At 46.0% G+C, this 8,651-nt stretch overlaps 1 long non-coding RNA gene across 1 annotated transcript in view; it reads left to right on the top strand.

The window, feature by feature from the left end:
• The first annotated feature begins 3,191 nt into the window (after nucleotides 1-3,191).
• Nucleotides 3,192-8,651, top strand: part of LOC131825202 (uncharacterized) — a 55,991-nt gene continuing 50,531 nt past the window's right edge. Inside the window, exon 1 of the long non-coding RNA XR_009351158.1 lies at nucleotides 3,192-3,667. This is a non-coding gene — a long non-coding RNA (uncharacterized LOC131825202). The remainder of the gene's footprint in view (nucleotides 3,668-8,651) is intronic.

Here is an 8,651-nt window from a genome sequence, read left to right as displayed (position 1 = left end):
TTGGATCTGGTGGTGTCGCTTAGAAGCCCTTTGCTACTTGGAGCCCCTGTGCCTAGGGGTCTGGGAGGAAAAAGGCAGCACTGCCTTTGGACAACCACAGCTTCCCAACGGCCCTAAGACATCTCTGATCTCTGACTATGCGTCAGGCTGTTCTAGTCAGTCGTCAGTCATTTCCTCTCCTCCATGACCCTTCCCATATCTACAATATTTATTCATTCCCTGCTGGGAACTAGAACGGGGCTAAGCGCTATGGACAATTTAAGAAATGTAAAGTGATTCTTCATCCTTGAGGACGCTGGAAACAGAAGAGCCTCATGGTTAAAGTTGAGGGAGTGTTTAGTGATGATAGAAAGTCTGGGTTTCAACCCTACATTTACTACTTAGTAGCTGTGAAACTTGCACAAGTCACCTAAACTCCCTATACCTTAGTTTCTTAACTGGGAAGAGGGGCGCCTGGGTGGCTCAGTTGGTTAAGTATTGTCTTTGGCTCGGGTCATGATCCCAAGGTCCTGGGATTGGGTCCTGCATCGGACTCCCTACTCAGTGGGAAGCCTGTTTCTCTCTCTGCCTGCCACTGCCCCTGCTCTTTTGCTCATGCTCTCTCTCTCTCTCTCTGTCTCTGGCAAATAAATAAATAAAATCTTTAAGAATTTTTTTTTAGAGTGGGAAGAATAATAGTACTTCCTTTCTAGGGTAACATGAGTTCATGAAGGTTAAGCCGGGCACATGGTTGCCACTTGATAAGCTTTAGCTGTTTTGTTAGACTGTATTGGGAAGGTGAAGTAACGATATGCGTATTGGTGACTCAGTGTGGTATTTATACAACACGTCTGCCCCACACGCCTGGGTAGGATGGAAAGAGCATTGCTTTGGGGTCACCCAAACTGAGGAGGAATGCCTGCTTGTCACCAGCAAGCTATAAGACCTTGAACAAGCCAGCAGACCTCCTGGAACTCCAGGTTCCTCTTTCGTAAAACACAGATCCGAATTTTTCCTTAATAGATGATTTGAGAAGATTTACTGAGAGGCCCATTCTTTGCCCCATCAGTGCCTATCGCTGTTCAGAAATCCCAGTGCGACAGCAAAACCTGTCCTCATTGAGTGGGAATTGGTTATACCTCCCTTGGAGAACCAGGAAGACTCCAGGCAGCAACAGAGCTTAGAATTCTGATTAAAAACAAACAAAAAGCCCCAAGAAACAAAGAAAACGTGTGTTACGAAGATCTTCATCGGATATGCCAATGCATAGAATTTTAAAAACCCAGTCACAGTGAGAGACCAGGAGGCTGGGTAGCTCAGTGCAGAGACCCTTCCACCATACCCTGAAAGGTCATTGCCCCTCTCCTTGAAGATTTCTAGGGTGGCCAATTTACTGTCACATGAGGTTTTGCTTTAAATCAGTTCAGCTCTCTAATTGGTCCCAAACTCTTCCTTCTTTTCAACTTTGACCAGTCCCTGGCAAAGCGCATTTTCTCATTTCTCATTTCTCATTTTCTCATTTCTTCTCATCTCATGTCCAGCTCATTTCATTAACATCACTGAGCATCCACCAGGCTGTGGGAGGTGGTAAATCCAGCATGAGGTGGCTTTCTCTTTCTGTTGCTATTATCACTGTTTCAAGCCCTGTTCATAAGATGTGAGTATAATATAACATGATTGATACTTCTAACAAAGCCTTGATGCTGCAGGGGGCAACCTACACTGGAGCTGGAACATCTTGAGGCAGGGTCTGGGACTAGGGCGTGGAGAGGGAAGTGCCTAGACACAAATGCTATGGAGGTACTCGTTCATAGGAAGTACTCGGTGACCCACCCATCACGGAGTCCCAGTGAAGCCATCCTGCTTCTTCCGGGTTTGGTAGTGAGTGATTCGGGACTTACAAATGAGAAATGTGGTCTTGCAAGTCACTGCCTGGGAAAGCTTCACTGTCAAACAATGCTTCCGTTGTTCACAGGGAAGGACTCTTCCTCGAGAATGATCTTTAGAGCCTGCAGTATGTTTTGGATACCATTATACCCTTGAACGTGGCGAAGCTTAATCTTTTGAAGGTGGATTGGATGTTTGGACATAGACAGAAACCATTTGTGGTCAAATCTGGAGACCGATACAGAGTAGACAAGTCATGGAACACTATGTGGGGGTCAAAAGTAGATTTTTGGAGTGTCTTGTAAATGGCCTTGAAGGTAGTTTTCAGTCAGGAGTTCCAGAATGTGATTAAGCTCTTGCAACCTGTTCCAAATTGAAATGTATTTCGGAAGGTAACCACTCTGAAGCCAACACTCATTCTCTTAGGAAAGTTTTGGAGTGTTTATCCTAAAAGTCACCTCCATTACATTCTAGTCAAATGTTGTGTTATTAAGTGATAGTAAATAGAAACCATTTAACTTATTGCTGGCCTTTTTCCTTAAAGGTTGGAAGTCTGGAGAGATTACATAAGAACAACATATTACAAACCATAGATGTATTTGCTTTAACATTCATGGAGTAGACCCTCAAGAGAAATGGAACGGATCTGAAGCATCTTAACTTTTAACTTCCCAAACATGTCAATTTCTCTTTAGGCTCAATACAGCATTTAGTGTTGGGGAAATTCAAAGTCAAGAGTCCTTCTTGGCAAATCATCTGAGTCAAAGCATTTACTGAAGTACTCAGAATGAGGCTTAGAGATAGAGCAGAGAGGGCCCTTGGAATATTTCCACTACTGATCTGAAAAATCTTAGTTGGCAGAGAAATGAAGGAAGAACTGGAGACCTTGCCTTATAACCAGTAGGACAGTTCCAGGAACTCGGACTCATTGACTTCCATTGTGGTCATGCCCCTTGGGCCAAAGGTGGAAAAACAGAACTCATGAGTTTCGTTCCTCAAGACCACCCTGATTTTGCACAGGGACTCAATCTATCCAGATTTCCACTCACCCTTTTACGAGCCTTGTCCCAGAGCTCTTACTGCTGGTGAGAACTGGGTGGCCTCAGATGTCAGTCACTGGAATCCAATGCCAGCTTTGTCAGGCCTAAATCCCATTGGCCACTTCCCGGTGGCATGGCCTTTAGGTAGAAGTCGCCTCCGGCTGTGTGTCCTCGCCACTCCAGTTTCCAGGAAACCATTTGTTTCAATTCTTCAAGAGAACTACAAGCTTCTGAACCCTCTGATTATTTGTAAATTGGAGCCTTGGGCACACATTTATACTTCCTGATAATTAATTATTTGATAGCAGAGTATCGCTAATTGTTTTATGGCTTGGCAACTGTGTGGTGCTTTAGAATTGCTTCTAAGCCAAAATAAAAAACCATGCACCTTCCAGATATTTTGAAAAAAAGGAATGATGTTTGAGTAGAGGGAGTGATAGAGGGAAAGTCCAAAGGTTTCTGCTTGGAGGGGAAAGAGGAAGAGAACAAATATCCTTTGAGGACCTACTGTGGGCTGGGCGCTGTCAACTGACTTTCTACCTTGTTCTTTCTGATCCACTGCTATTAGAAGTTAGGGCTATTAGCTTGGCAGAGACTCGGAGAGGTTAATAAATTTTGCACAAAGTCGCAGAGCCAGTGAGCAGCAGAGCTGCAGTTTCAGCCCAGAGTCCAGCTGGGCCTGGGGAGTATGGAGAGGTGGGGAGAGGAAGACCCGTCAGTGGTGAAGATGGGCAGAAAGGAAAGGAGGAACTTGTGCGCAGGTAAGCTCGTCTTGGGAGTTATGATACTTTGATAAAGGAGCCAAAGGAAGAGGTGGAAAATGAAGGCCCAGGAAGGCAGAATGAACTCCCCTGCATTCATGATTTCATTCAACAAATATTTGCAATTTAAGCCATGCCATCTGTTGAGAGGCTCCGCTGCACAAGGTAAAGGGATGGGGGGAGCAGAAGTAAAGAGCTGTCTAACGTGCGGGTCAGCATGAAAACCCACGTACCAAGTGTGTGCATGGGACCCCCTCCATGGTGTTAACGTGAGGGCTACAGAGAGGAAGTTAAATAGATGTAGTGCTTGACCTTTGACCCTTGACCTCTAGTAGCACTTTAGCAGAATTCTATCGCAGCTGCCTACCTCCTACCTGGGTGATGGAAGTCTGCTTACTTTATCTCTCTGGGCCTCAGTTTCCTCACCCATAAAAGAGGATATAAAAATAGTACCCACCTGGCACACACTTATTTTGGGGCCCAAGTGGAATTCTGTGGTGTGGAGCCAAGGGTCGCTCCCTGGCTATCTTCACCCTGACCTGCAGTAGGAACTTAGGACTTTTAGAATAAAGTTCATCTCACTTCACTCAAAAGATCCAGGTGGAAAAGAAGGGTGTGTGTGTGCCTGTATGTGCATGTGCATGTGTGTGCATGTGCACACCTGTGTGCCTGTGTGCTGGTTCTTTCTGCAGCAGAGCAGAGTACCACACACACACGCCTGGACACGTAAAATCCAGATCTCGTGTCTCCCCATTCTGGGCTGGTGGGATGTTGGAACCAATCCCCAGACATATCCCCAGGAGGCATTCTGTGGTAGAAGGGAGACCCTTTGGAAAATGTTCCATTGTCCCTCTTCTGAGCAACTCTCGGGGTCCCTAACCCTTCAAGGAAGGCAGGCCCTATTGTGTTCTCTCCTGAGCTCATAGCAGGTAGGCTGGAGTTTATGGCCACAGCCCGTGTTCTTTGCCGTAGGCCTGGTTGACTGGGACCCTGTGAGAGGGGCTGCTTTGGTGTTTGCTCTGCTTTTCTGACAGAAACGTACTTGGGCACAGGTTGGAAATTTAGATCAGCTTTGAGGTGGACCCAGACTGAATTCTAAGCTTCACCTAGAATCAGGACTCTAAGAATGAGAAGGAGCTGAGAATGTGTCTGGTCCTGTCTCCTACTGGGCCATCCCTTGGAAGGACCCTGCAGTATGTTTTACCTTAATCTGATTGCTTAAGGGACTCCGGTTTAGCTTGGCCTTTGCAAGTGTGGCTTCCTTTGCCCTGAACAACCTTCTGCCTCTGCCTTGAGTAACCCCAAGCTTTCTCTCAAGTGTTGGCTTAGACACCACTTTCTCCAGGAAGTCCTGCATGATTTCCTCAAGATAGCAAGTTGCTTCACCTGATCTGTTGTTCCCTCTACCCACAATTATCCTCTATTGAGCCACACAACATCACTTGTTTAATTGTCTGTCTCTCCTTCCAGATTGTAGCCCTGGAGGACAGAGACTGAGTCTATCTTATTCACTCCTGTGGCTGTAGTGTTTAGAGAGGTGGACTCATCATAGGTCCTCAGTGAATGTTGAAACAAATGAAGACCTGGAGCAGGTTGATCCTCTGCACTTAAAGCAATAGCTGTGGCCTAGAATAGTGCAGAACCTTGGGGAGAAGACAGAGAAAAGGAGAGGGCCCCTGAGCACCCTGCTTCTACCCCCTTTACCTGGTATTTGGTTTTTAAGCAGACAGAAGTTCAAGAGCAATAATCTATTTAAATGGTTTCCTAGTTAGTGTTACCAAGCCTTGGCCATTATGGATTGGCCTTATCAGGGTTTGAGTTGAGCACATTTGGCTACAAAGAACAAAGATCCCTTAGAGTCTTCTACTCCTACCCAACCTCAAACACCACAAAAAAAAAAAAAAAAAAAGAACTGGTCTCAGGTCTATATGTATAGTCATGTTGGAGATAGAATCTCCTGGACAATTCAGAACTGGAGCTGTTGTGGAGTCCATGCTCCCTAAGAACAGATCTGTCAGACATCTCTATATCCAAGATGGTGCCAGGGACTTCTCACATCCAAACGTTCATGACTCTTTGTTTTTGAGTTGCACCATCAATGTGATGGGGGTTCTCTCTGTGTTCCCACTCCTCTCTATCCCCTTGCATCTGATTAGGGGTGTGCTTTCCCAAGAGAGACAGGCATGGGTCCAGAACATCATGTCATGTCAGGCATAGACATGGGCATCAGGTCAGCTAACAGATGGACTGTCCCCAGGGGTAAGATCCATTCTGGGTCCAGTGAGTTGTCATTTGGTGAGGGGGAACACAGAAGGAAGCAGGCACAAAATGTGGTCCCCCATATCAGCAGGAGCTAGAGGTGGATGGGCCCAGGAAACATACCCAGTATCATCCATTAGACCAAACTTCTCATCTCTCCACTCAGGGCTCCTCTCTGAGGCCAAAGCAACAGTACACATTTTACCAACATAGTCCTCAGTCCTACATCATAAACATAAGAATGTAGTATTTATTGCATTCCTATAGGTTGGGTGTCAAGATGAAACAGAAATAATAATTTTAAATATCACACAAGGGCTTTGGAGATCAATGAGGTAATTTGTATGAAATAGTTTGGGCTCCCAGGGAAAGAACGTGTGACATAAATTTAAGATTTTCATTGGATGGCCCTCATGCCTATAACTCACCCCAGTTCATGAAAAGCTCACTTGGCCATACAGACTATGTGGGCTGCTCTCTGAGTCCAGAATGGAATATTCTGTCTGGCTGTGGACTTGGTCAAACCACAGTGTAGAAACCGGTCTTCAGTCTTTTCCCTCATGGGGTAGGACATAAATAAATGACAGGTGCCTGCATTTGAGATCTGTAACACAAGGGCCTGTCTGAATGATGCCTGCAGATCACACCATCAGACTCACAGTGGCTACAAACTCAACTTTAGTTGCCATGGTTCTGTTTCTCTTGTGAAGCCAAGTAACTGATGTGAGTTTCTTGAAGCAATGTGAAAATGCCCCGTTGCCATCACTGAAAGGCCCAGCACTGTGCAAGTGAGTTGAAACTCAGTCCTTCTATATCACTGATGACTGCTCTCTCATGGGTCCATTTATGGAAAAGGAATGACCATTTACCCAGCATCCCCTTTTTGCCAGGAACTAAAACTTTCCCAAAGAGCTGTTCATGCCCATGATCTCTTACCCTCTTCTTTTAAACCCATTTTAATTGGGCTTTCACCCTCATTGCTCCAGGGAGACTGCTCTGGTAGAGGCCAGCTATGACCAATGCATTCTTACAGCCAATGGCTGATTCTCTTCCTTCATGAGACTTCACCTGTCTGCAGCATTTGCTACCACTTCTCACTCTTTCTTGAAACACTGTCCACTTAGCTTCCACAACACCACGTCTTCAGTTCTCTCTCCGCATTCCATAATTGTTGAGGTGCCATCTGCTTTGACCAGAGTTTGGCAAACCAGAATGCGCGGGACAAATTCAACTTGCCACCTTTTTGTTTTTCATTTTTTAAGATTTTATTATTTATTTTAGAGATGTGTGGAGAATCAGAGGGAGAGGGACAAGCCGACTCTGCACTGAGCACAGAACCTGATGAGGGGCTTGAATCCATGACCCCAGGAACATGACCTGAGCCAAAATCAAGAGTCAGACGATCAACCAACTGAACCACCCAGGTGCCCCTTGCCACCTATTCTTATAATAGAGCTTTATTGGAGCTCAACCACAGTCATTTATTTATGTATCATCTATGGCTGCTTTCATGCTATGGTGGTGGAAGTCAGTGGTGCCAACAGAGACCAGATAAAGCAGAAAATACTTATTTATTTAATTTAAAAAGACTTTATTTACTTATTTGAGAGAGAGAGAGTGTGCACACACAAGTGGGGTGGGATGAGCAAAGGGAGAGGGAGAAGCGGACTCCCTGCTGAGCAGGGAGCCCAGTGCCAGGACAATCCCAGGTCCTGGAGATCATGACCTCCGCTAAAGGCAGACACTTAACCAACTGAGCTCCCCAGGTGCCCCTGAAAATTTTTATTATGTAGTATTTTATGGAAAAAGCTTGCTGGCCCCTGGCATTGACTCCAGTGGAGATCCTGGTTTTCCTTTTGCCTCACCACCACACCTTGTGTTCTTTGCTTTCTGTCCTCTCGTCCTTGACCTCTAAGCCCTGGAGTCCTTGAACTCTTCTCTGTCTATGCTTAGTCCCTGGCTGAGCGTAAGCAAACCTCCGGGCACATATGCCCAACTGTGGACCTTGCATCTCCACTTCTTGCTCAATAGAGTGCTCAAACTTCAACATACACAACACTAAGCTGATTTCTGCTCTGCAAACCTGCCTCTCCTGCAGTTTCCTTCCTTTCCATCAGTGGCAACTCTGTGCCTCTAGGTGCTCAGCCCAAGTCTGTAAAAAAAACCATCATCACTTGCCTGCAGTATTTCAATAGCCTTCGACTGGTCTCTCTGCTCTTGTCCCTTCCCACTTCTCTTTTTTGCACCAGACATGGGGATCTTTTCTAAACAGAATCCAAACATACCCTTCCATTGGCTTTCCAGCTGACTCAGGGTAAAATCCAGATCTTCTTTTCTGCTCCTCCCGCTTGAACACCTGTCTGACTTGATCTCCTTCTTCACCCCACTTGGCTCACTGCCCTCCAGCTGTGATGCTCTCTTTATTAAGGGGATGCAATGAGCAGGCTCCTGCCTCAGGATCTCTGTTTGTCTGTTCCTTCTCTAGAGCCCTCTTCCCCCAGATGTATGCATGACTCACTACCTCGTGCGTCCTTATCACGAACCTTGCCCGATCCCCCTAAATAAAAGAGCAGTTGTGCTCCCACTCCTTCCTGCCCCGCTCCCAACATCCCCACCTGGTGTACCCTGTTTGTTTACACATTTCTTGTTCATCTTGCCTCCCTTGGTTGTAAGGCAGATCTTCATCTTGGTCCCTGGGTGGCCTTATTGCCTAGAATAGGGCTTG

This window comes from Mustela lutreola, chromosome 1 (genome assembly GCF_030435805.1).
Source record: "Mustela lutreola isolate mMusLut2 chromosome 1, mMusLut2.pri, whole genome shotgun sequence".
Classification (NCBI taxonomy): Eukaryota; Metazoa; Chordata; class Mammalia; order Carnivora; family Mustelidae; genus Mustela; species Mustela lutreola.
The sequence above is the reverse complement of the archived record's forward strand: the minus strand, read 5'-3'. Positions and strand labels throughout refer to the sequence as shown.